This window comes from Thalassophryne amazonica, chromosome 4 (genome assembly GCF_902500255.1).
Source record: "Thalassophryne amazonica chromosome 4, fThaAma1.1, whole genome shotgun sequence".
NCBI classification, from domain to species: Eukaryota; Metazoa; Chordata; class Actinopteri; order Batrachoidiformes; family Batrachoididae; genus Thalassophryne; species Thalassophryne amazonica.
The window spans coordinates 86,087,310-86,112,702 of NC_047106.1; the positions used below are offsets into that span (position 1 = coordinate 86,087,310).

Here is a 25,393-nt window from a genome sequence, read left to right on the forward strand (position 1 = left end):
GGTGAAGAGCAGCTTCTTTAAATTAAAAGCAACAGGCACTGGAAACAGTTCATTAGAGATCTGAAAATAGGTTTATTTCAGCCTTTATGGAATATTTCTAATTATATATTTTTGAAACAACCAGTAACATATATTACTTGCTTGGGCCTCATGCAAGAACCACTCATAAGAGTGATTTTATATTTTACCTGCATTCACCATTTTTTTTTCATATTTTGAGGTTATTCATTTATACAAACAAAATTTATGAGTGGTCCAGACCTGTTGTTGGGGGTTGGACCGGTGCGGGAGATGCCACCCCTACCCCCACACACTTCCTACAGGAAGGAAGAGAACTGAGTAGCCAGAGAAATGCAGGGGTGGACATGCTGTAGTCTGATCTGTCCCTTGTGAAGTAGAATGTTCCAAACAGGGTGAACCTCTTTATCCATTTATCTCCACAATGGTGATTTACCCTTAACCCTCTCCCACTGCAGATGATAGCCTTGATCTGTCTCAGTTGTTGACTTTAGCAGGTCCCTTATTTCCAAAGAATATGGAAGTAAATCTGTGCCATCAGAGTTTGAATTTGAATTTTTAAGGTTGAATGTTTTTAGCATCAAAATCATAGATTGAAGTTGAATTTCTAAGGCTGAATTTGCTTAGCATCAAAATATTCAGCCTCAAAAATTTCAACCTAAAAAAAAAAAAAAAATCAACCTATAAAAAAATTCAACCTCAAAACCTGCTTTTCTATTTTTTGACATTGATTTTTTTTAGGTTGAATTTTTTAGGTTGAAGTTTTTGAGGCTGAATATTCTGACGCTAAACAAATTCAACCTTAGAAATTCAACTTCAAATTCAGATTTTGATGCAAAAAAAATTTAAACAGATTCACTTCCATAAAAGAAGTGTTGCCTTGATATTGTTCTTTTCACTGTAACATCCTTTTCTTTCTGAAGTACTCTCATTTGGCCTTACGGGTTCACTAATTTTCCCAGAGCAGCCTGATGTCCACATTTTTTACGTATCTGTATTCACAAGCATTTTCTGAATTTGAAGTTGCTAAATCCCCTGGACCCATCAAGCTAAAAACTGGTAAGAAACCTTTAATGCCGCTTTCACACCGCACGACACGTGAAGCCACAAATTCGCGTCTCTCACCTGGCGATGAACGCGCCACCATCGCCTGGTGTGTCCTCTGCTTTCGCTGCTAAAATTCGCCCCAATGCGTCATCAAATAGCGGGAGCTTCCATTCCGCTCGCTGTCAAGTCAACATGGTGGACCTTGATCACACGGAGTGAGTAGCTGTGCTCTATTTGTTGTGGAAAGCTGACAAACGTCACCAGCAGTGCTGGTCCTGGGTTCACAACATCCTCATGAGACGTTCCCAATTTGGGGAGTTTCATTATTTGCTGCAGGAGTTGCGTCTGGATGTCGGCCGCTTTCAGCGGTACTTCCACCTATCCAGGACTCAGTTTGAGGACCTCCTGTCCCGTTCGCACGCGCACATATGAACAATTAAAAACAACAACAAAAAAAACTGGCTGCGGCTGCAGTTCCTCGCTCTCCTCTCCAACTGTGTTATAACTGTGTTATAAACCAGTTACCATTTGTTTTATTATACATCTGTGTAGTTAATAAAATTATCTCACGGACGATTTGTTCGCGTGCACGTGAAAAAAAAACTGGCTGCTGCCGCTGCTCGCTCTCCCCTCAAACTCTGTCATAATTGTGAAATAAAGGACAAAAGGGACATAAGTCCTGCTCACAGGCTGGCTGCCAGAGACAGGACATGTCCACATCAAGTTATAAACTCAAGACATCTCCACGTCACTACATATCCAGCCCCTGATTGGTCATCGCGACAAGACGAAAAAGTTCAAATTTTTCAACTTGGGGAGGAGGGCGACGAGACGTGATATTGCGTCACTCGCTCAAAATCGCTCTAAATCAAATTGCGTGGCTTGAACTTTTGTGGCGCCACAATGCGTCCTTCCATAGGGATTACATGGCAACCTGTTGCCGCCGTCGCTCGCATGTTGTCTGGTGTGAACGTGGCATAAGAGAAGTCTACAAGAATGTTCTTGCATGAGACCCATTATCTCAAGAATGCAAAGTAAAGAAAATCAGCCAAAGGTATTCTTGGAAGAGAGTTGGAGTATGAAAGTGGTTTAAAGGCCTGAAAAGTGAACACACCCTTGACCGACTCAAGACATTGGTATATTATTTGGACACACTACCTTGACCTCCGTGTAGACAGAGGATGTACAGTCAAAGACTATCAACAACAACATGTATGATCACATACATATACACAAACTCACACTGAGCACACCAGCTGCTACCAGCTCTTTCCTCTTATTCACCGCTCATCTTCCCTGAAACACTGACCTGTGCTCCCATTTCGCTGGGATCTAACATCACATTCAGAGCAGCCCGATGTCTGTTTATGGAACGCCTTCTCTCCAAAACGCCTCACATCCTTTCTTCACAATGGGGTCAACACAATGTGTCAGAGGATGACAGATGCAGAGCGGCTGCAGTAGTGAAGGTACAATAGCCGTACCACGGCTGAAACAATTACTCAATGTAATTGAGTAAATCAATAGTATAATTACTACAATATTTATGGTAGACTGCTCTTTCAAACCCAAGGGACTTATTTTAAAAGCACACAATGCTGCTGCATTTCAATCAGAGAAACACTGTAGATAATGAGTGTGATGGTGTGTAAAGGTCCCTCTGAAGACAATATCAGAAACAAAACAGCATAGATATAGTAAAATGTGGGAACATTTTACTCAGCTAGAAACTAAAAATACAATCATGCTGAAGAGGGACTGGAAGAAGTGTAAAGTGTATGCAGTTCAGAAGAAGCTAACAAGCTAAAGTTATGCTCATTAGCTAACTAGATTACAAAGAAATATTTTTTATCAGTGGTAGCAATGTGTATCTTCACTTTTTCACTTGACATGCTAAAATGCCATCAAACTGTTCATCTTCAGATGTGACTTTGCATGAAAACTCCATCAAACTTAGTGTAGCCTAGCTGTTAGCATGAAGTAGCTCTCAAGACTGGTCTTCAAGTGCGACATAACATACACATTTTCCATCTCTCCCCGCTCTGCCACAAGCTGATCAGGTTTTGACAGAGCAAGAAGAGATGAAACATGTGCAGGTTAGGACCAGGGTTGAAAACCATTGGCCTAAGGCTAAAACATGATGTGTCATTCTCACTCATCTTCAACTGCTTATCCGGGATCGGGTTGCTGGGACAACAGCTCCGGCAGGGGTCCCCAGACTTCCCTTTCCCAGGCCACACTGACTACCTCTGACTGAGGGATCCTGAGGCGTTCCCAGGCCAGTGTGGAGATATAATCGCTCCACCAAGTACTGGGTCTTCCCCGGGGCCTTCTCCCAGATGGACGTGCCTGGAACACCTAGGGGTATCATAAAGCCCCTTTCACAACATCGTAGAGTTGCGTATTGCGGTGTACCGACTATGCCAAGTTAAGGCCCCCTGACACGAGCATGTCTTTGATTCACGCAGTACTACGCACGCTGTCGTGACAATCCCACCTGCTGTGTTCCCAGTTGGATGCCGTTCTTTGTTCTACCGGCTGCCACATGCTCTGCGCTAGACACTGTGTATATAAACAGCCCAGTCTCACATTTTTTTTTCGTGCTCCTGTGACGAAATGAGTCAAATTTTTGTGACAGAGCATTGTTTTAACTCACTATTCCTAACCCTGCCCCCATCCCCAACCCTAACCTTAACCATAACCTAATCTTACTCCTACCCCCCACCCCCCCGCTTCACTTTTAATTTCGTGCAGCCATCACGGAATGAATGAGACTGAATTTGTTCTGCTGTGACTAAAATGAAGCGCTTTTCGTCACAATATCACAAACCAATAGATTAATGTATATTTCGTGCTGCTGAAGGACGACTTGCCGTGAGACTGGGTTGATATAAAATAATTATTTCATGTCTGATTAATCATTTTCTCTGCAAATTGGCTGTTGAAAACAGCTGTAATCACTTCCTGAATCACAGAGGACCGCTCCAGCTTCAGGTGTTCGTGCAAATTTATGTGCTTAACAAGCTGCAGAAAGCATTTGGAGCCATCTAAAAAGATAATTATTTGTCATGTTTACATTGTCATGGCTTGATAAAACCGGTGTTTTTTCCTTCTTGTGTGCAGCTGTTAAAGTATGTTTATAACAGATTTAACTTCTTGTTATAATCATTCAGACGAGCTGCGCTCTGATGCGATCTGCTGACGTCACCACTTGCTCTGTTCACTTCTTTACTCCACTTGACGAGCTGCACATCGTGTTGGTGATTAGATCGGGCCATGCAGCACGACATTTATGTGTGAAAGATTTTTTGAACATTTCAAAATTCTCTGTGCACAATAGCACACACCGGTGCCCCTCTCACATCCTGTCTGCACCAGTTAAAGACGAGTTTACTCTCCAGCACGACACAAGTCTTGCTAGTGCGTGAGTCAAAGGCATGCTCATGTCAGGGGGCTTTTATGCAGCTCTACGCTGAGTTTAAGCAGTTCTACTCTGAGTTTTTGCTCTCCTACGCGGCAGTATGCTGATGGGTACGCAAGGTGGACGGAAAAAGTAAACGTTTAATTTTTTCTGCGTAGAGCACTGGCCGCAGAAAGCACATAGTTTTTAAGCAGGTCTGCATGCAAATCTACACAACACTGCACAATTGTACACATCCAAAAAGTGCATGGACCCAGAGTGAATCTGGGATGCTGGGGGACAATCAGTTGACTGCTCTGCCCCTCTCTTCATCCGAGTGTCCAGAACATGCAGCCTCAGATCAGATGATACGATCACAAAATCGATCATCGATCTTCAGCCTAGGGTGCTCTGGTACCATGTACACTTATGGGTATCCTATGGTCGAACATGGTGTTTGCTATGGACAGTCTATAACTAGCACAGAAGTCCAGTAACAAAAGACTGTCCGAGTTTACATCTGGGAGGCAGTTCCTCCCAATCACACCTCTCCAGGTCTCTCTCTCATTGCCCACGTGTGCATTGAAGTCTCCCAGCATAACAATGGAGTCGAAGGCCGAATACTCCAAACTGCTGTTCGGTGCATACGCACAAACAACAGTCAGAGAGAGAGAGAGAGAGACACACACACACACACACCCGCCATCCAAAGAGGCACGAAGGAGACCCTCTCACCCTCTCAACCGCTATGTTGGGGTAAACTCCAACATAGCGGCGTTCAGCCAGGGACTCGTGAGTATTCACACGTACGCCCAGCACTTCACATCCTGTGCAACTCCAGAGAAGAATAATGTCCAACCCCTATCAAGTAGAGTGGTTCCAGAGCCGAGGCTGTGCATGGAGGCGAGGCCCACAAGATCTAACTGGTATCACTCAACCTCCCACACAAGCTCTGGATCCTTTCCCCACAGCGAGGTGACGTTCCACACCACCAGAGTTAGCCCCTGCCACCAGGGTCTGGTCCACCGAGGCTCTCGACTTTCACTGCCACCCATGGGACAGCACACCCAACAACAGCGGTTCCCTCTGCAGGTGGGGAGCCCACAGGGTGGAGATGGAAAGTCCACATTGCCTTTTCGGGCTATGCTTGACTGGGCTCCGTGGCAAGCCCAGCCACCAGGTGCTTGCTGACAGGCTACCATCCAGGCCCACCAAGCAGGCCTAGCACCAGAGGGGATCCCTGGGCTTCCTCTGGGTGGGTCACGTTTTTTCATGGTGTCTTGTGTCATTCTTCAATGAACAAATCTTATACAGTGAATTTTGAAGTGAACCTGAGATCCAGAAGGTCCAGAACTTTAAAGTCAATGAGTCAACTTTTTACTGACCAATTTATGAAAACATACACTGTTGTAGTGAAGAAACTAGAAGAGGAATAGCACAAAAAGATGACTATTAGCTACCTGCTTACAAGATGGTGCAGCAATACCTGGACCTAAGCATTACAATATCATGCGTGTGTATCATTACAGAGTTACAAAGTCTGATGTCAAGTATCCATGACAAAGCTCAAGCATGAGCTCCACTTTCTTTTCAAAATGGTCAATGTAGTATTTTGAAGATGGTACAGTGTTTCATTCATTCGTTATTTGAGTGCAATGGGTGCACTTTTTAAATAACAATTTTAATATATAAATGATCAAATTTAAACTTCCTTCATGCCCAGAGTGCTAGTAAATGCCACTCCTGAGCACACACTACTCAACACTGGGGTGATGCTACTGTGCAAAATCTCTGAAGATGGGCACTCTGTGCCACCCAGTTGGTTTACTCACTCATTGTGTGTGATTTACAGACTGTAACATGTAGCCTGCACAATGGATTAGTACTGAATTTAATTTAGTTAAGTATTACACATCAGTTTGATGATCATCGATACATTTTAGTGTGGATGTAGACAATGCAACACCAACTGTATTCACGAAGTCCAAGTCTTATCTTTCTGTGTCTAGCTTTTACTTAACCCAAAATAACACAGATGTGTACAGCTGGGAATAATGTGCCTGCAATGACATACACAACATTGTGACTTCTGTCTTTCATGCTCGCTTGCACAGTTCCTAACAACGCTATTGTGATGGTGTCCATTTTTGCCTTGTACAAAATTTATGGATGGCATGCAAAATTCATAGCAACACTGTGTAGAACCAGCCAGCAGTTGTTAAGGGGCTATGTCATTACTACAGAGGTATGTGGATTCTGAACGTGTTTTGTTACATCTGTGACTTCTGACACCCTATTCTAATGAACTTGCTCACTGCTTGCTTCCAAAAAAATCAAAACAAAAAGAGCAAAATGGTCAACATGAGGTGTGCTTTTCCAAAGCTGCTGTTGGGTGACAACAGTTGTTCAGCAAAACAAGCAAGTAAATCAAAAAAAGCACATGCACACACACACACACAAAAGTCCAAACTAACCTGTAAAATCACATCCCCCCCCCCCCCCAAAAAAAAGGTCACAGAAGATACACAGAGCACAACAGAATGCATTATCAAAGACAAATGACAGCTGCTTTCAGCTGATGTCTTGCATGTGTCCGTGTGACATTGGCAATGTGTTTCATGTTTAATAAAACACGGATGCATTCTGGGTCACTCATGCATGCTTCAGACATAGGGTGTAAGTGGGCCCAATACTGCTCCGAGATGTGCGAAACAGAGTGAGAGATTAAGATGTTCCAGGTTTTCCCCCCAAATATGTCTACTCCACTCTTGCATTTGCTCTGCCTACATGCCCTGATGGGCGCTATGTCATTACTATAGCAACTGATGTGGATAAGATGGAAAATGAGACATCAGGTGCATAGCTGCAGTAACAGTTGAGAGTTGAACAGCATACATTTTTAAAATACTGAAACTTTTTAAGTTTTTCTGTGATGCAACTGAGTTGAATTACTTTTAATTACTTTACTTTATTTTTAATAGATATTATTTATACACACAACCCTCAACTTTTTTTTTATCTGTATAGGACCAATCAATAAAAGTGTTTTGTAAAGATGGTTTCTTTTTTAATACTGCATAAACTACATGCAAGTCATGATCATTACCCCAATATAATGTGCTAGTGTCCCTGTTAACTCATTACAGCTATGCTTTCCTTTTAAATGCAAAGTATATGAAATAACAAGTACTTGTATTTCTTAATTTTTAAGAAAATCTGATCAAAGCTCATAGGTGTATTAAATAAAACCTGCAGGACTAGATGTATTCTATTCTGTCCATTTCAGTAAAATCATAAAAAAATCTGATGTAATCAGACTGGAGCACCCAACAGCATGACAACCTGCAGAATGACTGAAAGGAAAGCAGTATTGTGTTGCAGTTACCAGTGCATGGGTCACATCAGTAACCAGGAATAGCAGTGTAACAGTAGACAGACTGTGAGGACTCCTCAGATCTGCAGACCGGAACTCTATATGTTTACAGACAGTCAACAGAACTCGCATGAAGGCAGGGAAAAGTTTACACTGACAAAGGGGCTGGAGAAAGCAAGCCTGAAACAGGTGTTCAAAGTTTGCTGCGTCAGGCCAAACCCCATCTTAAAAACTGCCACTTTATACTTATGTAAGCCTTTGTAACACTTTTGCAGATTTAGATTATGAGTTCGACTATTTTTGCAAGACAGATGTATCTTTACAAAATTTCGGCCGTAAAATAACAGAAAAAAACATCTCCAGGTTTAAAATGAAACGCAAATTAAAGTTGCAACACAACATACTTCCACCTGGCGCGGAGAATATTTTTCCAGGAAAAAAAAAATGAAACTGGTAACAAACAAAACATTTTAAATACAAACTGTTTATTAGAACGACGCCGAATTTAAAATAAACTCCTGCTTAGTTAGAGAAAGAATCAGATCGGTTCATTTACGGTATCTACATCCAGTGAGACGGTCAAATCCACAGGCTTCACGTTTTGAATGGAGTTTGGTGTGAGTGTGCACGGTGGCAGAAGAGGATTTAAAATCTGATCTTTTACACAGCTCCAATTCAAAAAGCACATCTGCTACAACTAAAAGAAGAAACTGAATGTAGTTTGATAATCTATTACTTGTGTGCCAACTTTAATGAGAGTCTCCACCACAAGTAGCGACTTTAAAGCACCGGCAGTCTTTTAATAAACGTTGTTGCGCTGTAACTTACTTTAGCTCCAATGAATGAAACTCCTCTGTCCATCCGTTGTTTTCATCGTTTCTGTTCCCAAAAAAATGCCACGTGTTTTTCCACCCTTTTCTGTGAGTTATTGTGGAACAAATGCAGCGTTTTTGTGTTTTTTGTCCCGACGCGCTTTTGTTAGGATAATCCTAAAAAAGAGACAGAGAAAAAAAGCATCGGCTCTAACACGTTGTGCACATTTGAAAGCTGATAAAGGAACTGCCCGCTTTGTCCACGCGTGAAAACAGGTCCACTGACGGGCTGCTGCTGTATCCCAGTTCATAGAGTCTCCACACCCCGCGGGGGATCGGCTGCCTCTGAGCCCGCAGACACACTCAGGTTCACGGCTGTCAGAGGACCGACAGACCGGCCAGAAACCGGAGAGGAGGAGAAAGAAGAGGAGGAGGAGGAGGAGGAGAAAGAGGTAAGGCATATCTGTAATTCCACAGCTGACACAATGAAAACCTTATCTATAATTTTGAGGCAAAACACATGAGAGTTTCTGCCCCTGAAACGCATTTTAAAGGGGTCATATTATACACTTTTCCAACAAGTTAATATTAGTTTCCTGGTATTTTAAAAACATGGGGAACTTAGGCATTTTTCAAGCTAGGCTCTATTTTTGGATGTTTTGGGGTTAATGTTTTCACACACACACACACACACACACACACACACACACACACACACACACACACACACACACACACACACACACACACACACACACACACACACTCTAATCTTCAACTGCTTATCCAAGATTAGGTCACAGGGGGCTGGAGTCTATCCCAGCAGTCATAGGGCGTGAAGCGGGGTACACCCCGGACAGGATGCCACTGCCAGTCAGTCAAAGGGTCACATACAGACAAACATATGCACACCTGCACGCATACCTATGGACAATTAAAAGTTTCCAATTCACCTAAGCCACGTCTTTGGATGTGGGAGCAAGCCGAAGCACTCGGAGGGAACCCAAAACACGGGGAGAACATGCAAACTCCACACAGAAAGGCCACAGGTGGGAATCAATCCCATGACCTACTCGCTGTGAGGCAACAGTGCTAACCACTAAGCACCATGCTGCCCTAATGTTTTCACTCACAACAAAAATTAATTGAATCAATTTATTGTTCATTTAGAAGGCACACACCACTGGCTAATCAGGTATTTAATGTCAATGGGTAAGGCAGTCTAAAAGGTAGTGGCCTCAGGTAGGGAAGACAGCATGCCTCTGATTCACGAGACAACCCCCACGCCGTCGCTTCACCTCGTGTTTCTATCAATACAGACAATTTAGTAACCTGATTCTGGTCTGAATTCTGAGCCGTGATGTGATTTTTTAATTTTTTTTTTTTTTTTTTTTTTTGAGGTGGGCCAAATTTCAGCTTGGCCGTGCATCGTTTGTCATGCAGTGTAAAGATAAGTGATTAAACCCTCCCACCCAGCAGTCGGACGTCAGATGAATTTCAGACGTCAAAAATTTTGGTTGCTCCTCATCAGGGTTTCACACAGCTGAAGCAAAGCCACGAACCGATTCCGTGAAACGCTGTTTTTTCCCTCACTCCACCTGCACGTGACAGTCATCAAGAAGAGACCTGAGAATATGGTGGCACATTGTGTGGACTGTTTGGACAGAAGCGATGGAGGCTGTTTGAGCGGTGGCAACAGCTCTTCAATGTGTCCTCCCCACTGTTTTAAAACCAAAAAAAAATTACAACTACAACTTCAAGTTGAAATGCCCTTCATGTTTAGTATTTTTTTTTAAATTAAGAGAAATGTTAGTGATGATATGAAGGTCTGCAGTCAGTATTTTGACAACAATGACGATTACAGTACATAATGGCACCGCTGAAGAACATGATATTTTGGGGCAGTACCATCAGTGGAAGAACTACACAAAAACCCAGACAACAACTGGAAGATAGTCTGTCGCAAAGAACCCTCACTTATATCACCCCTCTGTCTATTTTAATAAAAATACACTTTCCCATTTTTCTCATTGTTATTGTGACACCTGTTTAGTCATAATATATTGTACACCGATTGTTGTTGTTCACACCTATTGTACATATCTGAAACTTGACTGTATATCAGCTGAAAATATGATTCAAATAACGGCCAAGAAAGTTGAATCTATGACCTACAAGAACCTACAACCTGCTGAGGAGTCAGAGCCAACAAGGTCACAAGAAAAAAATTAAGGGTTTGAAAGATGATTGCATCTTTTTAAAGAAAGGTTCTACATTAAAAAAAAAGTTATGTTTAGACTTTTCATTTATCTCTGTTTTTCCTCATGGTACATTGAATTCATACTACTACAACAAATTAAATCGCCCAATTTTATAATATTGACTGTATAATAAAGGATTATTAACCAAGCATGAGGTCTGTATGGAAAATATCAGACTGAGGTCTAAGTATTTTCCGACCGTTAGCGAAGTCCATGCGAAAAACACAGAGGTCTGATAATCCCGTACAGACCGAGAAAACAAGGTTAATAATTTGTTTATTATATGGCTATTGGCTATTATATATATATATATATATATATATATATATATATATATATATATATATATATATATATATATATATATATATATATATATATATATATATGAACACACACACTAATTTGGGCTCGTAGTCAGACCTGTTCGCTTCACCTCCATGAACAACTTGCTAACAGATGGTCCTGTCGTTAGCTGGTAAAATTTCAATCTGTTTGTTTTTTTCCCAATGCCGTTTATGGAGTTCATGTCCGACTTGGTTTTTCTAATTGTGTTTTTTAGCTTTCTGGTTTGTAAAGAATGGGATACGCTTTTCGGACCGATTGTTATGGTAACCAGTCGATTTTGGGAAAATATCGGCCCGGCAATCAGCCAATCAGAGCGCGCGTAGCATCGCAGCCATATAATAATAGTAGTGATTATCACTCTGTAAATATTGGATAATTCTTATGTTTTTGTTCTTTAGGCATTTGAAAATAATTCAAAACAAGTGACATAGGTTGCTTTATTTACCACACAGTAATAACAGCAGCAACAACAATAATACAGCAATGCTCACACTGTAATTGTTATTTTTGTTTGTTTTTTTTAGAAGAAGCAAGCTTGTCTTATCTTCTTCAGTTCATGTTGAGAATCATTCATCTTTATCACCTGGATTGTGCAAAGTGGTTTATTGTTTTATATGGCTGTAAATGTATTTATTTATTTGACTGGCCTTTCTTATTTTCTAAATCCCACAGGATTATCTGTAAAACGTCATTACCTATTCAAAGAGAATTACCTGCATGTGACACACATCAGTGTCATTATAAACTACTCATAGCACTATACTCTGAAACATCCCGTGCACAGGCTTTCACAATGATCATGAGTAATCGTGACCCAAATGTTGTGTAACCAAGAAAGTCTGAACTACTTCCTGTTATAAAATCTGACCTTAAAGAGCTGTAGCAGAGCAAATTGATTATCTTCTGGATGTAACTGTTATGTGTCGGACGCAGCTCGGAGAACCGACCAGCGTTTGAAGGACCCAGTATGAAATAAGCAGAGCACGGTACAAAGGCTAACTGAATTTAATACATAACAGTGATACAAAAATAACAGAAAGTGCGGTCTGGCGTGGTGCGCTCCCAGCAGCGCTAACGGTCCGGAGCCAGAAGCTGTTCGGACCCAAGGACCCCGCCGACACCCCCCAGGTGGCCGCAACAAACCGAGTCTGTGAAAGAAGGAACCATTATGTGAGTCCACACTCTACACACAGAGAGAACACTTAAAGGTGTACAAACAGCAAACACTTCCTGGCTTGATTACTAATCAGCTTCCCAACCTGCAGGCATGGAACATCCAGTTCACAAAACTCCACTGCAGTGGAAGCCGATACATGACTAACATACAGCTCAATATAATAAAGGTGTGACATTTACTGACTGTATAAATGTTAGTCACAAAATCTAACGTACCTCAGGAAGTGTGCTGACGAGCGTGAGACCTCACCCCCTCCTCTTTCACAGACCGTGCATCAAACCCTGGACGTTCTCTGCATCCACTGATGATGAGATGGCTCCCGAGACGACGATCTCACCCGTCTGGTCACAAGGTCGAGTCTCTGGCAAATACACACTGTATACTCCAGTCTTAAATGCCACCATGTTCCACTCCATATAGATGCACCTCAGCTGTGAGTCCTGACGAGCCGCAGGTGATCAGGGTGAGGTCCTGATAACCTCAGCAACACAGCCACTCAGTCCCAAATGCAAGCCACCTGGAAGGAAAAACAAAAGACAGAAACAAAAAGGCAGCCAGGCCCCCCAGCCATACAACAGTAGCTATATAATAAACTGTTTCTTTCATATTTAACAAGCGGTCCAGCATCCTGATGGTGAACTGTGATTCACCCTCATAGTGGCTGAAACCCCCTCCAGGGCTAAAGTTGGATCTGTCTGGGGTAGAGGCCAGTATAAATAGCTCTCTGTCCCCGCTCAGGTTACCTCCCAGAATCCAGGTTGAAATACCAAAAGACAGAGAGACACAGTGACAGACAGCACTTATTCTTCTGTAGGTACATACATCACAAAGGTCACGCAGTGCAGTCAATACTCCATACAGGATATAGCTCCACACAGTTAAATAGTCTTATTAGCACAGCTGCTGTGATTATTTGTAAAGGTGTGGACCCACTTTAAAAGGAAGAAATAAGAATACTGAAATATGTGCTTGCACTTATGCCATGTAAGCACTGTGACAAATGTTGAGTAGTACTCTTACAGAAGACTGTGCTTCCACTTAGGCTCTGATGTAAATGCCATGACTAAATGCTAGAGCAGCTTCAGTATTTTGTAGGTGGGTTGGCTGAGGGACACTAGAGTGCTCTACGTGGGTGGCAACATAGGATATACAAATAGAGTACCAATAAATGTGTATTGGTTTCACACGTGTATGGTTTTACCAGCTGGTTTGTCAGCATCAGGTCAGCTCTGGGAGCATGTGCTTGTGCCACACATTCCTGCATACACTACCGAACCACCTTGGTTCTTGGATGGTAGCCACCCAAGGAGACAATCAGTCCATCTCCAGCTCTTTAAAGTAGTCATCTTGGGCATCCCCTTGGAATTGTCAAGCCGCTGGTATTCTTAACACTGAGGCACACGAGAGTTGGATCATACCCTGAGAATCATGCCACATGGCCAAAATGTCATAGCTGGCACTCCCTTTCTATCTTTCCAAGGTCTTTTTTTTATTAAACACTCAAATGTAATATATAATACAAATTATGTAAAAAATTAATTTCAATTGCAATTCAATTTATTTTCAATTTATTTTCATTCATATAGCACCAAATCACAACAGAGTTGCCTCAAGGTGCTTCACACAAGTAAGGTCTAACGTTACTAACTCCCAGAGCAACAGTGGTAAGGAAAAACTCCCTCTGAGGAAGAAACCTCAAGCAGACCAGACTCAAAGGGGTGACCCTCTGCTTGGGCCATGCTACAAACATAAACTACAGAACAATTCACAAAACGAATATACAGGAAAAGCTGTTTACAATTCCAATGATTATTTTTTTAATTTTCTTCCCATGAACATTAAACAATAAATAATAGAAACCAGCAGCCAGCTGCTAAACAAAATATAACAAAGAAACCCAGAAAAGAGGGGAATAAAATTAGTAAATATGAAACAATATATATCAAATAAAAGGGAAGGGGAATCAGTGGGCTACTCAGAGGCATTAGTTGTGGATCTCTCAAAGAATTCCAGAAAAGGATGCCAAAACTTATAAAAAATTGTTTTCCGATCCACGAATTGTGCATCTGATTTTTTTTCTAAATCCATGCAGGACATTACATATCTTAACCATTGTGCATGTGAAGGGGGTGAAGAATCTTTCCATTTATGTACAATAGATAGATACTTTATTACAGACTCAAAGTCCAGATAAAAGAAACAAAACACCATACATACAACAACAAAGAAAAATAAATAAATAAATAAATAAATAAAATAGGGACACTAAACACCCTTGAATAAAAGACACTTATACCAGTGTTTCCAAATCTGTGACGTATACCGTGTGGCACTGTAAGAAATGTTAATCAGTTTAAGAACAATCTTATTATCAGAATTATTTAAACGAAAGATGAACCTAAACATCATCGTTTTTAAGATGGCTTGAAGAGTGTTCACACGTGCCGTCACAAACATTTCCGTGGCACTGGCCCATCGAGGCCTTTTTAGTAAAATTCGCAAAGAGTCATTATAAGCCACTTGTAGTCTCCGAAGGCTCGCTTTCTTATAGTTTATCCACAAATGTGCAGTATACAAAGGTGTACAAAATGCTTTAAACAAAGCCAGCTTCACTTTGTCGGAGCAGTAGCCAAATTTTCAAACTAATGTGTTTGCTCTGACATATAGCGTACGACACTGACGAAAAATATCCTCATCATCACTTAGCGTATCAGTGATCACATGACCAAGATATCTCACCTGATTACATATATTCAGTACATGACCTGCCAGAGTAAAATCAGGAAAAACCAAATGCTTGTCATCATTTGTTCTAGAAATCATGATCATACTTTTCATATCATTATATTTTACGTCATGTTTTTCTCCATACATGGCACACACATTCAACAATTGCTGTAGCCCAGCAGAACTGGGACTAAACAAAACACAGTCATCAGCGTACATCAAATGGTTCACCACTGTATCCCCAACCACACAACCAGTTCTACACCCATTCAGCTGTTCAGACAAACCATTCATATAAAAATTAAATAAATTGGAGACAAAATGCTCCCTTGTCTGACTCCATTGCTGACCTGAAAAGGGGAGGATATACAATTACCCCATTTCACCTGCATTTTTTGATGTGCATACCAATACATTAGTAGCCTCACTATGGATTTGGGAACACCAGCATCACTCAATTTTCTAAACAGTTTTCCATGGTTCACACAATCAAATGCCTTAGAAGCATCCATGAAGCACAAGAATATTGATGAGTTTTTCCTTTTATAATCGCTCAATAATTCTTTTAAAACATATATACACAAATCAGTACTATGCATGGCTTTAAATCCAAATTGATATTCTGAGGAGATAATCAGAGTATTATCTCTCTCCAGAAGAATTTGCTCAAGTACTTTAGACAGTACATTAGCAAGAGCAATAGGTCTGTAATTGTCAGAGCTGCATAATTTCCCTGCTTTATCCTTGATAACAGGAACCAGCAACACTGTCATCATGGAGTCAGGAAGATAGCCATGGACCATGAAGGCAGTGAAACATAGGGCAAGAAGATGAGCCAACCTTAAACTAGCAAATTTAAGATGCTCAGCAGAGATGGAATCCAAGCCGGAAGACTTATTAACTGATAAATTTCTGATAGCTTGAACCACCTCATGTGTCTTTATTATATTCACACCTTCAACAGAGTTTACTTGGTAAGACTCAGATGGGACACAATTAAATAATCTTTCATAGTGTCTTTGCCAAAGTGTAGTAATTTCATTTACACCAGAGACGCCATCTACTGTACATGGCAAAGATGGTTTGCAGTTATTAGTAACGTGTACCTCTTTCCAAAAGGCTTTGTTGTTTTTACCTAAAAAAGTATTGGCCATGGCATCATCCCTCAGACATTGTTCATTTTTATTAATGTACCGTATAGCGTATTTATATTTTGTGCAACCCCTGGCAAAAATTATGGAATCACCGGCCTCGGAGGATGTTCATTCAGTTGTTTAATTTTGTAGAAAAAAAGCAGATCACAGACATGACACAAAACTAAAGTCATTTCAAATGGCAACTTTCTGGCTTTAAGAAACACTATAAGAAATCAGGAAAAAAAATTGTGGCAGTCAGTAACGGTTACTTTTTTAGACCAAGCAGAGGAAAAAATATGGAATCACTCAATTCTGAGGAAAAAATTATGGAATCATGAAAAACAAAAGAACACTCCAACACATCACTAGTATTTTGTTGCACCACCTCTGGCTTTTATAACAGCTTGCAGTCTCTGAGGCATGGACTTAATGAGTGACAAACAGTACTCTTCATCAATCTGGCTCCAACTTTCTCTGATTGCTGTTGCCAGATCAGCTTTGCAGGTTGGAGCCTTGTCATGGACCATTTTCTTCAACTTCCACCAAAGATTTTCAATTGGATTAAGATCCAGACTATTTGCAGGCCATGACATTGACCCTATGTGTCTTTTTGCAAGGAATGTTTTCACAGTTTTTGCTCTATGGCAAGATGCATTATCATCTTGAAAAATGATTTCATCATCCCCAAACATCCTTTCAATTGACGGGATAAGAAAAGTGTCCAAAATATCAACGTAAACTTGTGCATTTATTGATGATGTAATGACAGCCATCTCCCCAGTGCCTTTACCTGACATGCAGCCCCATATCATCAATGACTGTGGAAATTTACATGTTCTCTTCAGGCAGTCATCTTTATAAATCTCATTGGAACGGCACAAACAAAAGTTCCAGCATCATCACCTTGCCCAATGCAGATTCGAGATTCATCACTGAATATGACTTTCATCCAGTCATCCACAGTCCACGATTGCTTTTCCTTAGCCCATTGTAATCTTGTTTTTTTCTGTTTAGGTGTTAATGATGGCTTTCATTTAGCTTTTCTGTATGTAAATCCCATTTCCTTTAGGCGGCTTCTTACAGTTCGGTCATAGACGTTGACTCCAGTTTCCTCCCATTCGTTCCTCATTTGTTTTGTTGTGCATTTTCGATTTTTGAGACATATTGCTTTAAGTTTTCTGTCTTGACGCTTTGATGTCTTCCTTGGTCTACCAGTATGTTTGCCTTTAACAACCTTCCAGTGTTGTTTGTATTTGGTCCAGAGTTTAGACACAGCTGACTGTGAACAATCAACATCTTTTGCAACATTGCGTGATGATTTACGCTCTTTTAAGAGTTTGATAATCCTCTCCTTTGTTTCAATTGATATCTCTCATGTTGGAGCCATGATTCATGTCAGTCCACTTGGTGCAACAGCTCTCCAAGGTGTGATCACTCTTTTTTAGATGCAGACTAATGAGCAGATCTGATTTGATGCAGGTTAGTTTTGGGGATGAAAATTTACAGGGTGATTCCATAATTTATTCCTCAGAATTGAATGAGTCCATATTTTTTTCCCTCTGCTTGGTCTAAAAAAGTAACCCTTACTGACTGCCACAATTTTTTTCCTGATTTCTTATAGTGTTTCTTAAAGCCAGAAAGTTGCCATTTGAAATGACTTTAGTTTTGTGTCATGTCTGTGATCTGCTTTTTTTTCTACAAAATTAAACAACTGAATGAACATCCTCCGATGCCAGTGATTCCATAATTTTTGCCAGGGGTTGTATTTGTAAGCTTCTTGTGTTCAAAAATAGGTCCATGTCTGGGTTTACCAGACATTGCCCATAATTTAGCAGCTGTACATGCTTCTGCGTGGAGTTCAGCCACATGTGTGTTCCAGCCAGGTCTACGTCTCCTCTTATTTTTAAGCGTCAGAAGAGGCTCACCAGCATTAAGTAAAGCTGTAACAATATCATTATACATTGCAGAGATATCAGCTTTATGATCTGTGTTAGAACAGCTACTGTTTGTGCAGAGTATTGCCTCTCTGGGCAGTTGTATATTACTCAGCAGTAGATCACTAGAATTAAAATAGGAGTCAGTATCATCCTCCACTATAAAGGACCAGTCCACTCGATCTGGGTTAGATTTGTTTTTGTTTACACATTCAAAGGTGTCAGGTATTTTATCAAATCTAATAACCATTTTAATAGGAATATGGTCTGAATTTGATATATAAAATTTCCATATGCACTAAAGATGAATGCGCATCCGCTGTTGAGAGACAGTGATCCAACCAGGATGTGGTGTGCCAGGCCTCACTAATATACGAGGTCTGTTAGAAAAGTATCGAACCTTTTTATTTTTTTCAAAAACTATATGGATTTGAATCACGTGCGATTACATCAGACAAGCTTGAACCCTCGTGGGCATGCAAGAGTTTTTTCACGCCTGTCGGTTACGTCATTCGCCTGTGGGCTGGCTTTGAGTGAGGAGTGGTCCACCCCTCCCGTCGGAATCTTTTTGTCTGAGAACTTCCTGAGAGACTGACGCTTTGCTTGATCAAAATTTTTTCCAAAACTGTGAGGCACATCGAAGTGGACATCATTCGAGAAATTCAGCTGGTTTTCTGTGAAAATTTTAATGGCTGATGAGAGATTATGGACTGTTGCTGTCGCTTTAAGGACTGCCCATGGAGCGGGATGTCGCGACACGCCCTGAGCCGCCGCTGTCTGACTGTTTCGAGCTGAAAGCTTCCAAATTTAAGCCTCTGTTGACCCAGGACGTCGTGTGAGAACAGAGAACTTTCAGAAGAGGTCAGGATCAGCAGTTTATCCGGACATTCCACTGTTAAAGATTTAAGTCCGCGCGTTGGGACGCAGCTGGCGCCGCGCGCCGCCACAGGAAACTTCGATGTGCCGCACAGTTTTTAAAAAAATTTTGATCAAGCAAAGCGTCAGTCTCTCAGGAAGTTCTCAGACAAAGAGATTCCGACGGGAGGGGTGGACCACTCCTCACTCAAAGCCAGCCCACAGGTGAATGACATAACCCAGCGATTCTCAACCGGGGTGCCGCGGCACCCTAGGGTGCCGTGATCGATCGTCAGGGGTGCCGTGGGTATTTTTCATATTTGCGATTATTTTTCATATTCGCGATTACTGTGAATTATTTATTTTATCCACAAAGCATAAAACGACTCAGAATCTGACGTCAAACGTGCTGCAGCCACGCTCTCGTCTTAAGGTGGGACAATAACAAGGAGGCTGACGGCTGATTAAAACAGTGCCATCTTCTTCAAAAGCCGTCTAAAATGCGGAGCTGTCGGTGTGTGTGTCTGTGCCTGTGTGCGCGCACGCAGAGTTAACAGGCTGCAGACTGCGAGGGAGGGGGTGGGTGAGGGAGGGGGTGGGTGAGGGAGATTCCTGAATGCAGGCGCGACACGTTCAGTGCGCATCGAGTGCGGAGCAGAGAGAGGATTTTAACCTGAGTGAACGTTAACAAAACGGAAACGTGAAGCTGCCTTTACTTCTCTCTGAACTTTCTCTAAAGGTGTGATTCTGCCGTTACCGTCCTGTTCACACCATGTGCGCGTCGTATGCTGAATTTATGAGATCATGAGATGAAATAAACGGTCAAATATCTTTAAAAACATATTTAAAAAATGAGAATATATGAATGAACTGAGCCACAAAAAAAAACTGTTCAGACGCAGAGATCACAAAAAGCAGGTGAGAACTCTGAACTTTAACAGCTGTTATTTTCCAAAGGTATTTATTTGTTCAATCTTGAGCTTAATGCAGTGTTTAAGCACAAAACGTGACTGATGAGGAGAAACAATTTCAGAAATGCAACAGAAACAACCACAAATCAGAAAAAGTTGGGACTGTATGTAAAATGAAAATAAAAATAAAAATGTTGCACCATTCCCAGTTTCTCCACTCACAGAAACCAAACGTTCTTCCAGAGTTGTGTAATTATACTACAACAGTAGAATATAAAGAAGGGGAAAAAAAGAAAAAAAATAGACAATATATTCGTCAATCGCAATTATTTGTCTGACAATTAATCGTCTCCAGAAATTCCTAATTGTGACAGCCCTGCTTGAGATCAGAGCGCAAAATGCTTGAGGATTTTCGAAATGCGGTGTTTTCTGTATCGATTTTCTACTGTGATAATTGGGTTTTGCGCAAAACCAGAGGTAATAGCATTATAATATTATTTTGGTTGGTGGTGTGCCGCAGGATTTTGTAAATATAAAAAGGGTGCCGCAGCTCAAAAAAGGTTGAAAATCACTGACATAACCGACAGGCGTGAAAAAACTCACGCTTGCGCACGAGGGTTCAAGGTTGTCTGATGTAATCGCACGTGATTCAAATCCATATAGTTTTTGAAAAAAATAAAAAGGTACGTTAGTTTTATCACAGACCTCGTATGTATAACTATCAGGAGGCAACAACTCCCTACTGGACAGAATCAAATTATTATCTCTACATAGATGTTTCAGATGGTTAGCAAACACTGAACTCCCATCTGAAATATCAGCATTCATATCTCCAGCAATAAAAACACTTGTAAAATGTTCATTTTGTTATGTGTTGGACACAGCCCGGAGAACCGACCAGCGTTTGAAGGACCCAGTATAAAATAAGCAGAGCACGGTACAAAGGATAACAGAGTTTAATGAACATAACAGTGCTGTGAAAAAATCTAAAAGTGCGCGGTCTGGCGTGGTGGTTTTGCGGTGCGCTCCCAGCAGCACCAACGGTCCGGAGCCAGAACCAATTCGGACCCAAGGACCCCGCCGACACCCCCCAGGTGGCCACGACAAACCGAGTCTGTGAAAGAAGGAATCATTATGTGAGTCCACACTCAACACACAGAGAGAACGCTCAAAGGTGCACAAACAGCAAACACTTCCTGGCTTAATTACTAATCAGCTTCCCACCCTGCAGGCATGGAACACCCAGTTCACAAAACTCCACTGCAGTGGAAGCTGATTACACGACCAACATACAGCTCAATATAATAAGGTGTGAGGGACACCACATTTACTGACTGTATAAATGTTAGTCACAAAATCTAACGTACCTCAGGAAGTGTGCTGACGAGCGTGAGACCTCACCCCCTCCTCCTTCACAGACCATGCATCAAACCTGGACGTTCTCTGCATCCACTGATGATGAGATGGCTCCCGAGACGACGATCTCACCCGTCTGGTCACAAGGTCGAGTCTCTGGCAAATACACACTGTGTACTCCAGTCTTAAATGCCACCATGTTCCAATCCATGTAGATGCACCACAGCTGTGAGTCCTGACGAGCCGCAGGTGATCAGCCTCAGGTGATCAGGGTGAGGTCCTGATAAACTCAGCTACACAGCCACTCAGTCCCAAATGCAAGCCACCTGGAAGGAAAAACAAAAGACAGGACAAAAGACAGAAACAAAAAGGCAGCCAGGCCCCCCCAGCCATACAACACATTTAACAAAAAAGAGCTAATAAATGCTAACTTATTCATATAGTCCTCTTCATTTATCTGACTTTCAAAAGGGGTATAAACATTTAAAATGACCAAATCCTTATCAGACAGCTTCAAGTGCACAGCAATACACCTGTCCACACCAAGCCGAATAACATTTACTACCGGATCCAGCTTCTTATTCCACAGAATTGCCACCACTCCTGGAACTCTACCCTTCTTTAAACCCAAGCAAAAATCAGTAGTAGATTCACCTACACCATGAAAATTATCATTAATTAAATTAAGATCTTTAAGATCCTGCTTGGCCAAAAAAGTTTCCTGCAGGCACAGAATGTTACAGTGCTCCAACAACTGATCCACAACAATACGGCAAGCTCTATCCACGGCGCTCTGACCCAAACGCAGGCCACGACAGTTGTAAGACAGGACACTTATCTCCATCGCAGCGTCAGACCTGGGCTACCGTACCAGTAGCAGGCACATCTAAAGCCCCAGCAGGTAGAACAGCAGCGTTGGCATTAGCACCAATAAAACCAACTTTCCGGGGTTCAAAGAAGCGCCGTACATACGCTCCCGCTGGCCACAACTCTGGGTTATACATGTCACCCACATCCTCACATTCGGCGGATATTTTAAACGAAGCGTATCTGTTATTCATGGTGGCAATCTTTTGACACGAAACCTTACGAGAGAGTTTCTCCTCAAGATGAACACGCAGAGTTTCAGGGTCTATTTCCGGTGAGAACTTGGTAGCAAAAACACTCACCAGCTTAGTTGTTACCACTTTAATATTCCTCACTGATCCCGTGCCCACAATGGTTTTTACAGCTTTCTTCTACCTCGATGTTAATTTACCGGTGCGTAATCCTTGCTTCGGATCAGCGGGCAGCTCAGTGCGCTTCTGTTGGCCTCTCTTCACTACCAGGCTCCATTTCGGAGAACCCAGTGAAGGCGTTGATAATCCAGACGTGGCTGCAAATTCACCCTTCTCCACGGTTTGAGGCAGCGGTTCCTGTGACAGGCGTTCCTGGTGTTCACCTCCTGGTGCCCCTGTCCCCCCTGCCAGCACGCCAACCGCTGTGGCGTTCCATACCGTGCCACTAGCACCTTCCACATCCAAACGCCCGTCCGAGGCAACGTAGTCAGCGTGCTTCTCCAAGGCACCAAGTCGACAGCTCACCTCATCCGTGACAGCTCGCTGGCGTTGGCCTGCAGGTGCAGCGCATGTTTCATGGCAGAAACCTCAGAGTGCAGCTGCTCCACTTTCCGGAGTAGGCCGCACACATCCATAGATGTAAATGTCACCGGTGGCAATTCATCCAAATGGTGGGAGACAAATCTGGGAACTTTGTCCCCACACTCATTCAGCACTTTGAGGCAGCTCTTTGTGTTATTAATATCTTTCTGAGCACCTTTATGCGTGATGTTCCGCTGCGTAGTAGGGCAGAGTTCAAACAGAGTTTTCTTTGAAGATTCAATCCACTCTGAGTCAAAACAATTGACAGCAAGCAGGACAATCTCATCCTGGTTTAATGTTCTTATCTTCAATGCAAGAAAATGTAAAAGCTCATCTTCAACAATAATTTTACCATCAACAGTCTGGTACACCTCAGGTTTTAGTCGAACTCGAGCATGCGCTGAGGAGTTTGAAACACTCACGTTCACCATGTTGAGAAACCAGGATCAACATCTGGATACATGCGCGCCAACTTAACCTTGGACAAGTGCACATGATAAACAATCTTAAATTGAATGAGTTCATGTCGAGCACACATCGATGTAGCGTGAACCCGGCCAAGGATGGAATCCCACGGTTCATTTGTAATGGTAAGACTAAGATCTTGTTCCCATTTAGATTTAATAACAGCTGCAGAGGAACACTAAAGATCTGATATATAATTGTATAAAGCTGACATTGCACCACTACAAGTTGGCTTGAACATTAACAGATCATCAGTGGGATTGTCTGGAGGTTTTTGAGGAAATTGTGCAGTCAGTAGTGTCTGACCTGTAAAAAACGAAAGAAATGAGTAGACGGAATGCCAAATTTGGTAAACAGTTGAGAAAAGCTTGCAAAATGTCCATCTAAATATAAATCAGTAAAACATTTTAAACCCTTTCTGTGCCAAATGTGAAAAGCATTATCTGTCGTTGAAGGAATAAATAAGAGATTCGCAGCAACTGGACTTTGAAGTGAAAAAGACTGGAGACCAAAACCTTTCCTAAACTGAGACCAAATTTTGATAGATTGATGTACTACTCTATTATTACGAGGTAAAGACAAAGCGAGAGGAAGTGATAAACCTAAAGTTGCAGGCAAAGAAATCCTATTGTCCCCATGGGACTCCATAACGTGTTGTGTGGGCCGCCAGAAGAAGAGGTACTGCCGGCCCACCACCAGAGGGCGCCCTGCCTGAAGTGCGGGCTTCAGGCACGAGAGGGCGCTGCCACCACGGACACAGCCGGGGGTGACAGCTGTCACTCATTATCTCCTGACAGCTGTCACTCATTCATGCTTCATCATCTCACTCCATAAAACCCGGATGTCATCTCCACCTCATCGCCGAGATATCGTCGAACCATTCAGGTACTATTCTCAGCCTTGAAAGTAAACTGTGTGTCAGTCTGAACTGTTTTTGCAGCCGTTTTCCTGTGGTGTTCCTTGTCTGTGAGACCGGCGTTCGGTGTGACCAGCGACAGCTTCACTGCACACCTCTACCAGATAAGTGGGTAGACAGGAGCTGCACGAGTGTGTGTTAGAGGTGGAGGTGGAATTCCCACCGTTGTTGCTACTGGGTGTACACACACCCATATCTTATTGTCTCTGCTCCCTGCCAGCAGTACCAGATTCGACCTTCGAAGACGGTGGCCACCTGGGGACTCGGGACTCGGCGGCTCCAGTATTCTCCGGGTTCGGTGGCGGAGGAAATCGTGTGGTTCCGGTTCATCTCAGGACAGACGTCTTCTATCCTCGAGCCTGCCCACACGTCACCCTTGTGATTGACTGTCTGTAAAATTTCACATTCCTCTGTGTTGTGCTCATTCACAACAGTAAAGTGTTCATATTTGACTCTTTCATTGTCCATTCATTTACGCCCCCTGTTGTGGGTCCGTGTCACTACACTTTCACAACAGGATATCTCGGCCAGCGTCATGGATCCCGAGGGGCGTCACCCATCTGTTGGACAGCCAATGGAAGAGCAGGGTGCACAGGCATCTGCAGGAGGCGTGCTCGGTGAGTTGCAGCAAATCCTCACCGCCTTTACCACTCGCCTGGATTTGATGACCGAGCAAAACGTCATCCTTAATCGCAGGATGGAGGCTCTCAAGGCACAGGTAGAAGCGCGCGATCAGAGCGCTGCTGCGGCTTCTCCTCCTGCCGACCCTGTGCCCGATATTAACGTTCCACTGGTCGTTCAACGAACCCCCCCACCATCCCCTGAAGCATACATAAGTCCCCCAGAGCTGTACGGGGGTTGTGTGGAGACGTGCACGGACTTTCTGATGCAGTGTTCGCTCGTCTTTGCACAACGACCCGTGATGTACGCGTCTGACGCCAGCAAGGTGGCTTATGTTATTAACTTGCTTCGTGGTGAGGCACGTGCTTGGGCTACAGCGATTTGGGAGCAAAACTC

General features: G+C 42.5%; 1 protein-coding gene across 3 annotated transcripts in view; it reads right to left on the reverse strand.

Annotated features, from left to right (window-relative positions):
• Positions 1–25,393, reverse strand: part of phldb1b (pleckstrin homology-like domain, family B, member 1b) — a 439,803-nt gene that overhangs the window by 239,619 nt on the left and 174,791 nt on the right. Inside the window, exon 1 of one of the 3 annotated variants that reach the window (XM_034168201.1) lies at positions 8,667–9,025. The exons of the other annotated variants lie outside the window; for them this stretch is intronic. The gene's annotated coding sequence lies outside the window, so the exon portion shown is untranslated. Of the gene's footprint in view, positions 1–8,666; positions 9,026–25,393 lie in introns of those variants that run through there. 3 annotated transcript variants of the gene reach the window in all.